At 37.0% G+C, this 17,804-nt stretch overlaps 1 non-coding gene across 1 annotated transcript; it reads right to left on the reverse strand.

Annotated features, from left to right (window-relative positions):
• Positions 1-1,430: 1,430 nt before the first annotated feature.
• Positions 1,431-1,537, reverse strand: LOC145044612 (small nucleolar RNA R71). The gene has a single exon (XR_013681560.1). It is a non-coding gene; the product is annotated as a small nucleolar RNA R71 (small nucleolar RNA).
• Positions 1,538-17,804: the final 16,267 nt, after the last annotated feature.

The raw sequence follows: 17,804 nt of genomic DNA on the forward strand, positions 1-17,804 counted from the left end.
GTCTAAATTAACCCGAATAAATAATCTAGTGAATTAAATTGAATTAGACAACTGATCATTGTTTGAGTCAATTTGTTCTCTACGGATTAGTGCAGCGAATGTGAATCTAATCAACTGAATCGATAGCCAATAGAAGAATTAATCCATTACACTATTACCATAATATCAACCATAGGATCAATTGCGTTGAACTAAACAGAAGTCCTTCACATTACTGAATTTAGTTAAATATTTGCTTTTCTAGTTCTTTTTAGTGATAGTAGTAAGTTTCTAGTCTTGTAAAACTAGAGAAAAACCCCTACTTATTAATTAATTTAGATAGAATTATTTTTTAGTTTTAATTTACCGTTCCCTGTGTTCGATACCCTACTTATTTAGCTTTACCACAATTGATAGGTCCATTGCCTTTGTTTGTTTATTTTATAATTAAAAGTAGGTTTAAAACTAGCTCATTTCACACACATCAAGTTTTTGGTGTCGTTGCAGGAGAACGGTTCTAAATTAGCACTAAATTCTAATTTAATCGATCATTTGTGTGAGATTTATCTTACACAAAGTTAATTCTTAGGTAATTTAGTAATTAGTATAAGTTTTAATAAAAATCCGTTTTTAAAAGTAATTATAAATTTTTTTTCTGTTTTTGCCGTCAACTCGCCGAGTGCACTCGTGCCGACTCGGCGAGTTCATCGATGTTCACAGTTTTAGTTTTCATTTTTTTCTTTTTGTTCTTTTTACGTGTTTTTTTTTGTTTTGCTTGCAGTTGTTTCATGACCTGATACACCTCTGGTCCTCCTCTCGAAGACCCGTAATCCGCATTAAGGAGGAGCAAAGGAAAAGTCGTTGGAGAATCCGCTTCTTCAAAGAATTCGCCACTAAAGAACCTCAAGTCCGTTTTCATCAAGAAGAGGAGCAGCAAATCAGGACCATCCAACACCTCTTTGACAATCGAAGACCCAATTAAAGAAGACACCGAGTACGAGATCGAAGAAGAAGAAGAACCCACATACGAGCACGAATCTGATTTTGAAGACGATTTAGCTATCACTATGGCTAATATCGATGAAGTCCCCATGGGGGAATGGAAGAAGAGGATGCACGGTGACACTGGCCCGAGACTTGTGCAGCCCGTAATTCCCGCTACTGCTACTTTTAAGCTAAAGGGTCATATCCTTGCCCAACTCAAGGAGATTCCTTTCTATGGAAAAGACCACGAAGACGCCTACAAGCACTTGGATGAAGTAAATGATGTGGCTGACTACTTCAATGTACCAAATGTGCCACGCGAGACCCAACTACTTTGCATGCTTCCAGTCACATTCAAGGGTGCTGCAAAGGATTGGCTCAAGTCACTTCCTCCCGGATCGATCACCACATGGGCCAAGATGAAAGAAGAGTTCATGGACCATTTTTTCCCGCCTTCCAAAATAGCCAAGTTAAAGAAAGCCATTGCCAACTTCGAGCAACAACCCGGAGAATCTCTTTATGAGGCATGGGAAAGGTATAAAGGTCTTCTCAGAAATTGCCCACACCATGACCTTAATAGCCAACAAGAAGTTTCCATCTTCTATGATGGAGTCAATGTCACCACAAGGCAATTGCTCGATTCGTAAGGCCCGCTCACAAGGAAGCCGCCCCCGGAAATTAAAGAATTAATTGAAGAATTCTCTAAACATTTTAGAGAATACCACAACCCAAGAAACGAAGTAAGCAGGGGGGTAGTGAATTCGACAAGTGATGGCATAGCGGCGATGATGACTAAGCTCGATAGTTTAGATAGAAGGATGACAAAAATGGATCAAACAATCCATGCTATTCGAGTTGGATGCGAGAACTGTAGTGGGCCTCATCTCACGAAGGATTGCGACTTAGATGCAAATGGAAACAAAAAGGAGCAAGTGTTCTATTCAAGTGGCGATCGTTACGATGAGAATTGGCGAAAACCAAAGAAGGAATGGCTCCCGTATGAAGAATACAAGAAGGTGAAGGAGGAGAAATACAAACAAAAGGAGAGGGGTTTTTATCAAAAGGAAGAACCGGTTATGGAAAAGAAGACCGATTTAGAAGAAATGTTCACTAGATTTATACCCGCATTTGAGAAAAGGCACAACGATCATGATGCTGCAATACATGAGACTAGAAATATACTTCGGAATTAGCAAGCATCTATTCTCAACATTGAGAAACAGCTAGGATAACTTGCACAACAAGTGAATGAGAGACGGTCGGGCCAACTTCCAAGTAAAACCGAGAATAATCCAAGAATGGAGAATGTGAGTGTTGTGACCTCCAGCTTTGGAAAAATTCTCACCCCTGCACAAAAGATGTCCAAGGTACATGCAGAAAAGACAGAAGAGTCGGATCTAGCAGAACTCTACCAGACTCGACGAGTCCATGCCCTGATGATAAAACTGTTGTTTCCTTAAGGCCTTACAATCCTCCTCTGCCATACCCAATCAAAGCCATACCTACTGAGAAGGTTAAAGCATACAGAGCTTTCATGGAGTATGTTAGAGCCCTTCAAGTAAACATTCCATTTGTGGAAACAATGCTTCAAACACCCAAGTATTTTAACTTGCCGAAAGGTCTCTTTGCTGCTAGAAAAGGTTTAGCTGAAGTCGCAGAAATAGTAATGAGTGAGTTACCTGAAAAGAAGGGCGATCCGGGAAGCATCATAATTCCTTGTCAATTTGGAAATGTACTTGCCACTCAAGCGTTGACCGATTCTGGTGCAAGTATCAACTTAATGCCCTTCTCTTTCTTCAAGAAGCTGAATTTACCGGAGCCAAGGCCTGTTGATATGAAGATCCATCTGGCGGACAAGACAATTAGTCAACCAAGAGGTGTTTGTGCAGATCTCCTCATTAAGGTCGACAAATTTATTTTTCCCGTGGACTTTGTGGTACTTGACACGGAAGAAGACCCCGAAATTCCAATTATTTTGGGGAGGTCATTTTTGAACACCGCAAGTGCATTGATAGATGTATGTGAGTCCACACTAACGTTGAGGGTAGGAGATGAGACAGTAGTGTTTAAAGCTCTACCAGAAGTTAAGCAAGAGGAAGAAAGAAAAGAAGAGATCTCATTCATTGATTTGGATGATGAGATACTACAAAAAGAACTTGCACTTTTGCAAGAAGAAAATCCAATTAAGTTTTGTCTATCCTCTGGAGGTAATGAAGATGTTGACAAAGACTTGGAGGAGATAGAGAAGCTGCTGAAAGGAACCGATTCAGAAAACACAGTAAAAAGTGAGGAATACGACCCGACTCGCCAAGTCACTTTCTATGACTCGACGAGTCCAATCGAAAACCTCAGCATCTTGGACAATTTAGATCTGCTTGTTACCAGCTCTCTGCATGTTCTGGACAAGAAGATTTTCCCTAATTCTTTAGTAGATCAAGCAGCTGAAGGAGGAATGGATGGCGATTTTCAATATGTTCAAGTAGCATGCCTTGAAACGATAATGTAGGATGATCCGCTTGAAGAGGAGGAAAGCCTTAGAGAAGAGAAAAATGCAAGGAGAGATGATGCTGATCAACCATTCTTTACCAAGCCTCAAGCCCGAGTTTTCACCAATTATGAAGAAATTCAATTTAAGGAAAAGGAAGTGCAAAAGAGGGTGAGAGAGAATGGGGTAGAGAAGAAGAAAGTGAGGAAAAGGGAAGGCCATGTAGTTGAAGATGATGCTATAAGAAAAAAGAAAGAAGACTTGAGACGAGCTTACAAGAAGAAGATACACGCTTACAAGACGAAGTACAAACCACAAAAGATTGGGCGTGCGTTCTCGATGCAGGAAAATGAAGAAACGTAGTAGGGAAGGAGTCCAACTAACAACTCCTTAAAAAAGAAGCGCTTGGCGGGAGGCAACCCGTTATTAGATTTTGCTTTCTTTCATTTTCTTTTGTTTTAGTTAATTTTTGTTTTTAGGATTTTATTTATCTCCCAAATCATCAGACATGACTGCTTGAGAGTGCATATGGACTAAGTGTGGGGTGTAATTAGTTTTTAATAGCAAATTGAATTTAATTTCTGAATTGTTTATAAGAGACTCGACGAGTCTGATCCTGACTCGACGAGTTGCTTCCAATTCCAGACAAGTTTAAAAATCACAACCAAACTCGCCGAGTCTGACCCTGACTCGACGAGTCGGCTTTATTTACAGAAAAAAATAATTTAAAATGAATTTTTACAACCGGTAACTAGTTATTTTTAACCCTAATGAAATCAGTTTCCCCCTTTCACTCGTCGTGCGCCCCCATTTGTGTTCTCTCTCAAGCATTCATCAAAGTCTACACTCCTTCTTCAAGATTTTCGATTTTTATCAACAAAGGTAGTTAATTTTTTCCTTTATTCTGTTAAATTCATGACTTTTAGATGATCTAGGGTGTCAATTTCATAGAATACCCGATTTTGAAGTTTAGTGAATTTTTAGGGTTTTGATTATGTTGTTTTGGATGGTTATTATTGTCCTAATACATCTTAGAAACATCCCTAGACAAAGCCCCTGAATAAATTTTGAGATTTTATGGTCAAATTTTGATCGACTCGCCGATTGACTCGTGCAGTTCATACGACTCGCCGAGTCGTTCATGGACCCGACGAGTCCAGTCGGAGACCCAGATGAGTTTTGTTCTTAATGCTTTTCTGTATTTGCCAGGTTGTTTGTTCTTTATTTTGCAGGTATCATGTTTTTCAGAGGACAAAGCTCGAGAGGAAGCCAAGGAGATTTTCCTTGGTTGAATTTTCCTCCAATTGAATCGGCCTCAACGATGACGAGATGGAAGAAGAAATTGGCTGATGTCAGAAAGAAGGAGGTGTATGTACCTAATCGGATTAACTGGGATTGGTTAAATAGTGTCCGATATGAAGAAGAGTTGGCGCCTTACCTTGTGAAAGAATTTACTTACGAAGGAGAGACGATTATATGTAATGGATGGAGCCGGGTTTTTAGAATTCAAGAGCCGGTGTACCGTGAGCTTTGCTGGGAATTTTTCTCCACGGTGTCCTTCCGAGGAGGAGATGATTACTACCACCCCACAAGTTTTAGTTTTTGTCTTGGGGGTGAATACCATCAATGTTCGGTCATTGAGCTTGCGTGTCGAATGGGTATTTACGACCAACCATTGGTTACTACTACTATTTTCCGGGCCTTTTTGGAACAATCTCATAAGGTGTTTCCCGACGGTGTTACAAGTACCGGTTGGTGGAACACAATCGCCAACAAAGTGTATATTCCAAAATCAGCTCAAGAAGGGAGCATTAGGTCGCCTACACACCGCCTCATACACTGCCTAATTTCCACCACCATCAATCAACAGAAGGATGACGACAAGGTGTCCAACCTTGATGTATTTTATCTTTGGAGTATCATCTCGCCCGCCACTTTCTACAATATTCAATGGTGTTTGGCTTCTTATTTGTCGGAGGGTGTGGTCAAGGATCGCAAACCGTCCAAAATTAATGGAGGGATGTTCGTGACCCGACTTGCCAACTCATATGGGTTGATGACCCGCGGAGCATGGAACTTGATGACAATGGTTCCGGCCCTACCCTTTAATCCTATTCTTTTTAGGAGGGCAAGGATTATTGAAGACTTTGGCGGTGGTCATTATGCTATCCCAAGTGACGATTCGGTAATTGGGCCCGAGGCACTGGGTAGGAGAGTTAGATCGAGACGCGAGCAGGAAGTTGGGGAGGAGCCGCCGGTGATTCCGGTGGATAATGAGGAGGTACCAATGGATTGGTACAATGTTGAGATGAGGAAGCTCTAAGATCAAATGGCAAGGGGCATCAATTTTAGCAACGAATCCCACGTGCGGCTTTTCGATCATTTCCATATTCCGCACATTGATGGGGGTAATTTTTCCTACATTCCTTCGTGGGACGAGGTCATTGATGCAAGGAGAAGTGGAGCTGGTGGAAGTGGAGCTGCTCATGGCAATGATGATGATGAGGAGGATTAGTCTTTTTTTTGTGTTTAATGGAACAATTTTCATTTTATTTTTGTTTTATTTTTATTTGGTGTGTTTGAATTGTTAGATTTTTATGCTTGATGTTTAATTTTCCTTGATGACTTTCAGATTTTGGATTAGGAATGCTTGCATAGAGGGTCTAGAGTTTGAGAGAGAAAGAAAAATATAAAGAGTGGAAAAGAGTCAAGAAAGGGCGGAGTTTAGAGTTAAGGTGTCGAGTGTGGTCCTGAGGGACATGAGTGAATGAGTCTAGAAGTTATGAGGAGTTTTGAAGATTTATCAAAAGCTGGAACAAATGCAGAATGTAAAATTTTTCACCCAGCAGTCTACTCGCCGAGTGCACTTAACTGACTCGACGAGTCGCCTTGTATTTTTGCATATTCGAAGTTGTCCGCGAGTATACTCGACGAGGTTTATATGACTCGACGAGTCACTCAATTTTATACCAACAAGACTGCTGATTCAATGCTGTTGAATATACCACTTGACCATTTATTCTTCCATATCGATTCTTGAAGACCTTACACTGTTTTTCCTGCTTATTTGGAGCTGCCCACATGTGATTTGATGCCCAAGATGAGGATGAGCCATTTTCATGTCTAAAGTCAATTGAAGATGGAGTTGAAGAATAGAGACATCGACCTAGCAACTGCTATTCCAGGGGAGTTTGTTCCAATTCCCTTTTTATTTTATTGTTCTTTTTCATGCATACTATGCAATGGGGGCATCGCATAAATTAAGTGTGGGGTAGGGGGTTGATGTCATCTTAATAAATTTAGAATCTTAATTTGTTGATTTCATCTTAGTAAATTTAGAATCTTAATTTAGGACTAATTTAAAATTTTTGCATACCAAAAAAATGACTTAGGAATTAATTTAGGAAATTTTGGTAAGAAAGTAATTAGGATTCCATGTTAGAGTTATGTTGATAATTACATGAAGACTCAAATGTTTAGTTGAGCCTATATACGTTCTAGTGCATTTGTGGCTTCCTTATTCCAGTGAAATCATGGGACAAAAACACGACCTCGCTTAGCCTGAGGGATGCAATATGTTTAGCATCGTGTACCAGAAATGTATCTAGGAAAATTATTATTTTTAACCAATAAAGGTTGAAGTTGAGCGCCCCTGCTTAAGCATGTAGGGATTTGAGTAAAAAAAGTGAGGTACACGTAAAAAAATAGAGAGAGAGAGAGAGAGAGAGAGAGAGAAAATTACAAGAAAAGTTGAAGAATTTTTGGAGCATCAAAGTCAAATATCAAATATGAAGATCAAAAATTCCAAAAAAATTCAAAAAGTGAAGATACCAAAAACCAAACAACAAGGTGGTGAATTCAAAGAGATCAAAGATCAAATGTCAAAGAAATAGAGAATTCCAAAAAGCTCCAATGTGGTATCATAAATTGTAATTATCTAGATTATGTATGCTTGGGTTGCTCAACCAAAAATACCTTGAGGTTAAGAGTTTTTCTGAGGATGGATTCGGAGGAATGCATAAAATAAGCATAGTTCCGGGTGAGTGGACGAATGTTTATAAGGATTATGAGTATTTGGAGTATGGGGGTATTTAGGATAATTTTATACACAAATGCATGCGTTGCGGTCTTGGCAGAATGGCTGGATTAGATTGGAGTTGTTATATGTGGTTCTAATGTGTTAAAATTCGGTTTTGCTTGGTGATAAGCAAAAGTCAAGTGTGGGGTATTTTGATATTTGCATATTTAGTTATATATTAAGCATAGATTTTTATCATTTATTAGATAAATTATGGCATTTCATGTACAAAAGATACTTAAAAGTGTTTGAATTATGTTTTCAGTCCAAAGTTTAAGCTTGGAAGCAAAAGGAAGCAGGAGAAGCAGTTTGGAGCTCAGAAATTAAACAAAGAAGAAAAACCACCAAAAACAACACCTACTCGACGAGTAGGGTCACCTACTCGGCGAGTCCGAGCGAAGGATCGAGAAGATAATGAGAAGATAAGGACTTCGTGACTTACCATACACGGGATTTAAGTGATGGACACGGCGAGTCGGGTCGAATCTATATAAACGGTTTCCCAGATTGACATTCAACATTCTGGAACCCTTGGGGAGAAATAAGCTGCGAACCAGAGCCAGGAGAGACCTGAAGAACGAAGATACAACCTAGAATTCAATCCCGAAGGAGATTTGAGGCAAATCTACATCATTCTACTTAATCTTTTGTTTTCCATTATGGCTAGAAAATTAGAATTCGTTTTTATGTTGTTTATTACCTCAAACATGAGCTAAAACTCTTAAACTTTTATTTGGGGATACAATATTGATACTATGGATTGATTATTATTGTAGGATTAATTCGATGTTGGTGAATTGTTGATTTTAGCTTGTTAAAGAACCTTATGTGTGGATGACAAATATTTTTCTATTAATAGGAAGATAATTAAATAGTATGAACATCTTTTAATTGTCAACCTCATATGTTATGTGACCACTTTGTCATATGTCTAGGATTAATGAACATGAAACTAGAATTAATAACAAAAATAAGTAAATTCATGTGCGAGCTTGTATGATGACCATCAACAAGAAGTTAACTAAAGGACCAAATTAGTTAGCAATTACAACTCTAAATTAACCCGAATAAATAATCTAGTAAATTAAATTGAATTAGACAACTGATCACTGTTTGAGTTAATTTGTTCTCTAAGGATTAGTGCAGCGAATGTGAATCTAATCAACTGAATCGATAGCCAATAGAAGAATTAATCCATTGCACTATTACCATAATATCAACCATAGGATCAATTGAGTTGAACTAAACAGAAGTCCTTCTCATTACTGAATTTAGTTAAATCGTTGCTTTTCTAGTTCTTTTTAGTGATAGTAGTAAGTTTCTAGTCTTGTAAAACTAAAGAAAAACCCCTACTTATTAATTAATTTAGATAGAATTAGTTTTTAGTTTTAATTTACCGTTCCCTGTGTTCGATACCCTACTTATTTAGCTTTACCACAATTGATAGGTCCACTGCCTTTGTGTGTTTATTTTATAATTAAAAGTAGGTTTAAAACTAGCTCGTTTCACCCACATCAAGTTTCCTGACAAGAGAGTCATATATGTCAAGAGGTTAGTGGGAGTTTTATTGATCTTGAAAATGGTTTCAAGAACAAATCAAGAATAAACCTTATCAATCATCACTAGCACACGACTTGAGGTTTACAACCTATCGTGTTGACATTATTTTGTTTGTGTGCCATTCCAATTGAGTTAATTATGTATGTGAGTTCTATGAGTTCTCATTTGAATGCATAAAAACAAAGCGCCTTGATCGATGGAAAGTACATTGCTAAACTACTTGGAAGACATGGTAGGCACTCGTGTTACCATAAGGCAAGAAATCAAGATTAAGAAAATTCAGTCCATATGAGTTTGGATTTGTCGCAAACTTTGGTTTTGACAAATTCACATGGATAGGAACTTATACACCATAAAATCTAAGTGTCATAAGATTCCCTCCTTCATGAAAATGACTGTGAGGAAATGCTTTCACTGAGAGAGATTTTAAGAAGATAGCGATTGTGGAAATTGTATTCTCAAATTCGATTATGGTTACGGCATCCCTTTCCCTAGTTCGAATTGTGTGATTTGGCAATTAGTCTGAACATTTGGGACTTAGTGACATAAGTTCTGAATTTGTCTAGACACACATATGAGCTTTCTAAGGCAAAGGTGTATGAGTTTAAGAAGCTTTGATAAAGGCTTATCAAAGCATAGTATTAGAAATATGAACTTAAGGAATTTAATAAGCATTTTTCTCTGGAAGTTAAATTGTTTTCTGAATACATGTCAAAGCTAGTGGGAGCATAAGTGTTATGCTGGTAAGAAAATAATCATCATGTTAGTGGGAGCATGATTATTATGGTAAGTATTGCAAGTTAGCAATATTAGTTATAGAAAATAAAGATTCACTTTGCAAAATTGCAATGGTTGAAAAGTTGTTTTGCTATAATTAAGGGGGAGAATATTATACTTTGTTTCAAAATCTAAAGCTTAAATTGAGAAATTTTAATAAATTTAGTCAAAGGATACATAGCGTGTTCTCAAATTTCGATTATCATTACAGCATCCCTCTTCATAGTTCGAGTTGTGAGAACGTGACACATAAAATATTATGGCAGAAGATTGATAAAGTATTATATCTTTATGTAAGACATTATGCATCGTGTCCCATACGCTTCGGGTATATGATCGATTGCAAATGCTATAATATTTGACCATTCTAAAATTTTCCAAATTCCTAGGGCATTAAGAGGGAAAAAGGGACTAGAATCGGTTTTGACTAAAATAATTAAACAACTATCAAAGGACAATCTGAGGTTCACTGAGGATTTGTCGCTTGTGAGTAGTTGGAAGTATAGTATTGAATGGACCATATCGACATTATTATAAATAGATAAGATTCTATTAAGAATGAGTTGTCATATGGAGAATGTGGAAATATTTCCATATTGGGAGTTGGATATTGAGAATCTATGTCTAGATTAGAAACTTTTATACGAGTAGGGTGTTCAAAGGAATGTACTTTGACTGTGAGACTTCACGTCTATGGAATTATCTTGTAACAATTTCCGATATAATACCTTGTAATTTCATTAGTCGAGTCTTGGTAACTTTTGTGCTATGACATTACGAAAGAATCATTGCATAAAATGTTAGAATATGACATATTCTAAAAGTGGTAAGAATTTGCTATTCTTATACTAATAATAAGGATTAGGGATTGTGAAATGAAAAGTTTTTCAATTGATCTATTTCAAAAATTATGGACCATAGGAAACCAAAGTGTGCATGCTTGGAGCATGGGACAATTGTGGTTATAATTCGAGTAATAAGTTGATTTTCTGAAACAGTAAGCAATGAATAATGAGTAATCAATATGGTGTTTAAATAAAAGTGTTTTATTTATGCTCAAAAGCTTGGGAACATATAGGATTAATATTATTATTGTGTTTCACTTTGCATGTTTTGACTTCCTAAATAATAAGATTATTCAAACTCCACAGTCGCTCGTACTTTTGGAAGTAAGTAGTGAATCAAGACTGTCATGAATAGGATTGCAGATTGTCTAAGGATAGACATAGCAATAGAATTGTTGCAATGTTCATGAGTACTTAAAGAGTGAGATTTGAGTATTGGATAAACCCACGCTCAGAGTATTACTTCATGGAATTCATCACGAGTAATACTGAGATGATAATATCTATGATCTTGAAAAAGAGATATATGAGTTGTAATTTTCAAGTCGGTTGTACATTGGTGATACGAAAACGCATCAGTAGCTTAGTGTTATAAAACGTATTGTCATGTATTGTTTGATGAGTAAAAGATACAAGCATATGAGTCAATGTTTATTCGTTCCTTTTGCCCTAACCGTAAAAGTGATATCTGTGGGCCCCCTCGATGATTTGGTGTTGACTTATGTGGTGGGCCCAGCCAGGACTAAATTGCTGTGTTCGATTAGAAGTCCTATATCATCACAAATCAGAAATCGGGAAACATAGATTCTAGACAATGAGATTGATTACGTTCCATGTCATATGTCTGGGGATATCTTGCAGAACGAAGGATTATATGATCACTTATCTAAGGACACGTAACTGACTGGGTCAGAGTTCGGCAGTAGCTTTTGGAAGCTACAATTTGCTGGTCAAATTTAGAAGGCATACTAGCAATTATAGTTACAAACTTATCCAAGTGGGAGACTGTTGGATTAGGTGTCTAAACCCATATCTATAATTGGTATGTACTTGAATTGATAGCAGCACAATCCTTTTGGGTCCCTCAAACCTAGCAACCGGACAAGGAAATTATGAAAGGATAGATATTTATTTAATATAAGATTAATAAATCAATATAAATTATTTTTTTAATATGTTAAAAGATTAATATATTAATTAGGAATCATTATGTTTAATTAATAGTTAGCCAAAAATTAATCAGAATTAATATTGGGGTTAAAAGTATTAATTATAGAGTGCAGGGACTAGTTTGCAATTATCAGATAGTTAAGTGGAAGGCTCCAAAACCTCCTTGGAAGGAGGTGGGCGAAATCTATAAGGGAAACCCTAAGGATTTCATCCAAGGGGTTTTAGATAAGGCCCTTTGGTTTGCTTAGGCCCTAAGCAAAGGAGCATCAGGGTTTTCCCTAAACCCTAGATCCCTCAGCTATATAAGGAGCCCCCCAGCTCCTAAATTTGGACACTCCTACCTTGGAAGAAACCCTAGGCCGAGAATTACATACTCCCTCCCTCTCTCTCTCTCCTTCTAGTTTCCTTCTTGCTAGTTCTTGGGTGTGATTTCATTAGAGGCATTACATTTGTGGTGCTAAGCTTGCAAGAAGATCAAGACCAAGATCAAGAGGATTGTCAATAGTTTGCTATAACAATTGAAATGTATTTAACTCCTAAACCCTAGTTTGTTATTTTCAAAAATAGCCTCTCTCTCCTCTAGGGTTCTTGTTTGCAATTCAAAATTATATGTTCAATAGTTAAAACATAGATCTAAAGTAGGTTGCATGTTAACTTAGGAATTGTTTTCTAGTTTATTTGTTTTACCTAAAACCCATCAGTATAAATCTATACACCACTATCACGCTCCCCTAAAGGAGACTCTGGTTATATTTAACAGGACTTTCGTGTGTACTTTATAAGGTACCGTGAACACAAAACTCACTAAATTTGATCAACAAGTTTACGTGTTTTTGTGCTAAAAATGTTTGTATAAATTATCATCCCCTAAGACTGGGATAGCTATGAAAAACGACGTGAAATCTTTAGATATGCATTTGATAATATTTTACCCTTGGCTCAACTGGATGCAAATGGGGTAAAGTTTCGTAAACTATATTTGTATATTTTTGATGCAGAAGACAAGTTTTTTGAACAAAACATATATATGCAAATGGTTATATATATGTATAAATTTTAAAAGATGATTTGGTATGTTTCGTAATTGTTGTTCATATTCTTACGTTTTTATTAGAAACTTTGCATGAAATAATACTTAAGTTTGATAGTAAAGACCTTTTTGTACTTATCAATTTTGTGAAAATTGTAATTAAACATATTTAAATGATTGTGTTTTAACTTCCTTAATGTATAAACCTTGCTCAAAAATGTTAGAAGGTGTTAATAAATCTATAAACCACTTTTGACAGTTTTACCCTTTACTGACCCTGTTTTTAGAAAACTTATAGAAAAATCATCGTAAGTAGAAAACTGAATATGTCACCTCTGAGAGTTTAGAAAATGAGTCTACTTTGTTCCTAATTTTTATTATGATTTTTAGTGGTCTCAAACTAGTGTGAAAATGGACATCTTCACAAATTGGTCCGAAATCACTTCTGAAATGACATGTAGTTTTATCAAAATCGCCATAAATTGTAGACAAATCGTATGAACACGTGCGGGTAGTGCTTAGAAAGTTATAAACCTGAACTATTTGCATATTGTACAGTTTTGATAGATATTAAGTTTAAGATGGTCAAAATAGTCTGTGAACAGGACTCAACTTTTCTGTAGAAAGTTGTCTTTTAAATTTAAGTTATGTTTAGTGCTCTAACTTGTATTCCCCCCCCCCCCCCCCCCCCCTCCCCCCAAAAACTTGAAGAAAACATGAAAATGTAGGGGTATGAAATCACCTTATGTGAATACTTTAAGAATGGAAGGTTGAAGATGAAGAACTTTTGGGTGTTGTTTTGATGCTCTAAAACATCCACTGTTTTGGCTATGTTGCTGTCACGAAAAATTCACAGCAAAAGAGTAAGAAAAAGGGTAGTTTACTCACTATTTTGAATCTATAATTTTGATTAGCATAACAACTAACTTCCAGGGGTATTTGGTGGTAAATATATCAAGCAAAAGGAAGGTGTAGATATGTGAAATGGTGGTTGAAATACAAAAGGGACATCAGCCTTTTAGTTCATGGTTTTGATGGCTTTGAAAGGAAGTTCTATTAGCAGAAAATGAGATGAAGGTTGAGAGTAATTCCCTGGATTATTGGCTGGTGAATTGAGGGTAAAATTAAGAGGAAATTTCATGATTATGAAGGAAGAAAGGGTGGAAAAGGATAAGGGTACAAAACCTAGACTAGCTTGTGATGGGATATGAGTTTAAGTGATGTGATCTTGTCTAGCCACTTGCTTGGGGTGGTTGCTTAGAGATAGGGTTAGTTAACTAACTAACTACTAGCTATTTAGTTAGTTAGGAGTTCTAGTTAAGGAGAGGGAAGGTCTTAATCTCGAAAATTAGAAGAGGGATTAAGAAGCATTCTTAGTAAAATGTCTTAAGTAATTAAGCACTTATTAGTTAAGTTGGTACTTATCTCCACCAATTCTCTTATCTTGATTGATTTAGACATCATATTCCTTACATGAAATCACTTTAAGGCATGACCCACAACTAGTCATTCACTAGATAATAATACATATGTACAGATACTTACATGTATTTAGTATAAAGTAACAATGTAGTTTTTGTGTATTTGAACTTTAATGTTTATGTTTTATTCTTTTTATTCAAAAACACTTAAATACATTCTAATTATACCTTATAATAATTCATTTTATATTTTTATTTATTTAAATATAAAATTTATTGACCAAGGTATAATTTCGTGACATTTAACCGGTTAACCATATCGTTAAACACGTTTCGTCAATTTGGTTCGTATACTTGTCAAATTTAGATCATCCACAACTATTAAGCACACGTTTTACATAGAACCTAACTTACTTATCAACTAGATACATGTTGATACAGAAATTAAGTTTGTTGCATTCAAATGATGGTTCGTAGTCATACATCGTAACGAAATTTATCAATAGCTACTTGTTTTATATTTCACAAGAACTTATTTAAATAAAAGTGGTTAAATTCCTTCAACCATTCTTGATAGTATACACATATTGCTTAATAATCAAAACATAGCATCGTACGATCGTTCCTATTTTTACCAGTTGTTACAATATACAATCACGAATTATCATGCACATATATATAGATGCCATGGGCTCCCCCATGGTCTTTACCTGGAATGCCATGGGCTTTCCCCCTATGGTCTGACATCCAATTGCTACTGGCTCACCCCAGGGTCTTTCATGCAAGTATCATAGGGACATCCAACATACCACATAACACATAATGGGCCAGTATTGGTGCCTTCAACCATGGATATAGTGAGAAGACTCACCTCGTACTGATGAATCATACAGAAAACCCTTGGTTGTAGGCTAACTAATACCCAAACTATCAGTAACAAAACAACACCCAATTAACAACTGAGTTCCAATCCATAACCACAACTCCATACCTTGGCTAAAAAGACCATTTTCACCTAACCTAGATTTATCCAAATCTATGACCCTAAACTACACTCTGAAATGCCCAAAGGCCGATCAACTAATGGCCTAATTTTCCAAATTGAGCCTAAACCCCTTAAATGGGCCTTACCTTAAGGCCCAACCATTCTTTCTAGTCCAAAACACTTTGTATTCTGATGGCCCATTAAGAACTCAAACACTCAAACCTAAAATACTAAAACTATTCATGGACCAAAACTACAAGATCCACAAAGTCCCACTAATGGCCTAATTTTCAAAATTACGCCCAACCCACATATGGGACTTATCCTAAGCCCAAAGCTTCACTTAGTCCAACAATAATCCCAGATGGCCCAAAGGCCCAAACAACAAGTCCAATAAAGCGGCCCAAAGATAAGAAGCCCATAACGCAACAAGCCTAAAAACTCATCTGGTGACGAACGTGGGGTGTACGCTCAGCTTACTGGGCATACTCAAAGAATCCTAGTCGCGGTCTCAAATTAGTACGTTGAGCGTAAATCTAGTTATGCAGGGCATAACCTAGTTTAACCCAAACTCGATTTCTGACTTAATCAATTAAGTACTATGCACCCAAACTTCAGGTAACCTCAAAATAAAGCTACTAATGCATAAAGTCAACACCTTTATGCATTTACATGGCTCAATGGGATCCAAATACCATTTTAATCCATTAAGACCCAACTTAGTCCAACTAGAACATGCATGGGTCATTCATAAGCATCAAGCAAGTATTTTTATGGACTAGAAGCATCAAAAGAGGCAAGATCTATCACTCTAAGCTCCTGGAGTGGCTCAAACTCACAAGGAGAACATAATAAACCATAAAAATCCTTAATCATGCCCTGAACTCAAACTAACATAAGAAGAAGTCAAGGTAAGAACTTTTTACCTTGAATGAGCTGGAAATGAAGCCAAAAGCATGGATCTAAGCGTCCTCCTTTGAACCACAAGATAACACTAACACCCTCTTCTTGTAAATAAGCAAGAACACACCAAAAAGTACACTTAGATCACTCAAACACTCATAATGGGATTAGGGTTTCCGAAATGAGACTAAAATGCAATGGAGGCTAAGCAAGGAAAGAGCCTTGAGGTCAGAAAGATGTTTATATAGTTCCAAAACCCTAAAACTACGGTTTGGCACTCTCACCATTACGCTAGATGTACCCCCAGCTTACGTTGGGCGTACTCACCCAAGCACGTGCCTACCTCACCATGCACGCATGGGATTTAACTGAAAACCATTTCCAACAAGGGCCATTTCTGCCAAAATCTTAAAAATTTCATAACTTTCTCATCTTAGGTCCGTTTCCAACGAACCTATATCCACGAAAATGTGGTGAGATTTCCTACGCTTCTAACAACACATCCAAGCCTTAAAACCTCCCAAACAAAACTCAAAATCCATAAAAGACCGAGTTATCAATTTACTATTATAACCATGGCATCCGAAAACACAATCAAACACTTGGATCGCTTAAAACATAACACCCACATCCAAACATGGCCGAATCCTTTCTTCCCCAAGTCCCTCAGCCTCATGACAACCGAAGATTGGGCTGCAGCCGCGAATAATGAAGCAAATCCGAAACCAATTGTTACACCATCGTTTTTGTTTGTCATCTTTAATTTGGATTGTTAAAGAGCTTTTGTTCAAAATCAAACAAAAAAACAACATATGACGCCAAATAAGGGGATATTGACTATGGGACGATCTCTTGATGGACGGATACGAAAGCAAGGATTTGCAATCACAATCAAGAAGGAAAACGATTCCCATCACTTCCTGGGAGGAAATCTCAGGGATGAGCTCTGGCAGTCAAGTTAGTTCTCATAAGGATATAGTATGTGTATTGAGAGGGTAAGGGAGTGATCCATGAACTTAAGGCCTATTGGCCTTTTTCTAGTAAGGGTTGGTGAGGTGTCTCTTTAGGGGATAAAGGGGATAGTTCAAACATGGGACGGTGATTTTGATTCTTAAGCATAATCCTCTTTCCTTCTTTTGTTTTGTGATTGGTTCAGGTAGTGACACAAGCACTAAAGGTTGGTGAGATGTCCCTTAGGGGATAAAGGGGGCAATTCGAACATGGGATGGTGACGTCGATTACTAAGCCTGATCCTCTTTCCTTCTTTTGTTTTGTGATTGGTGATGTTAGTGACACGAGCACTACTTTTGTATCCTTTGTCATCTAACGGTGTTGCTTTTTATCATAGATCATGGTTGTTGGACGGTATGACTGTATTGATCATGGTTGGTAGATAGATTGGTTGTCATAGAGCATGACTAGTGTACAAACCGGTTGTCATGGAGCATAGTTGCTTGGCAGCAGAGTTGATGGATAGATTGTGTTCGAGGGTAATGACAGTTTAACGACGTTGATATCGTTATGGTATTGAGTTGAGTCTCTTTCACTAAGTCTGTGGCATATTTTGGGGATGCTCTAAGTCTGTGG

The sequence above is a fragment of the Lactuca saligna genome, chromosome 4 (genome assembly GCF_052625555.1).
Source record: "Lactuca saligna cultivar CGN05327 chromosome 4, ASM5262555v1, whole genome shotgun sequence".
In the NCBI taxonomy this organism is placed as follows: Eukaryota; Viridiplantae; Streptophyta; class Magnoliopsida; order Asterales; family Asteraceae; genus Lactuca; species Lactuca saligna.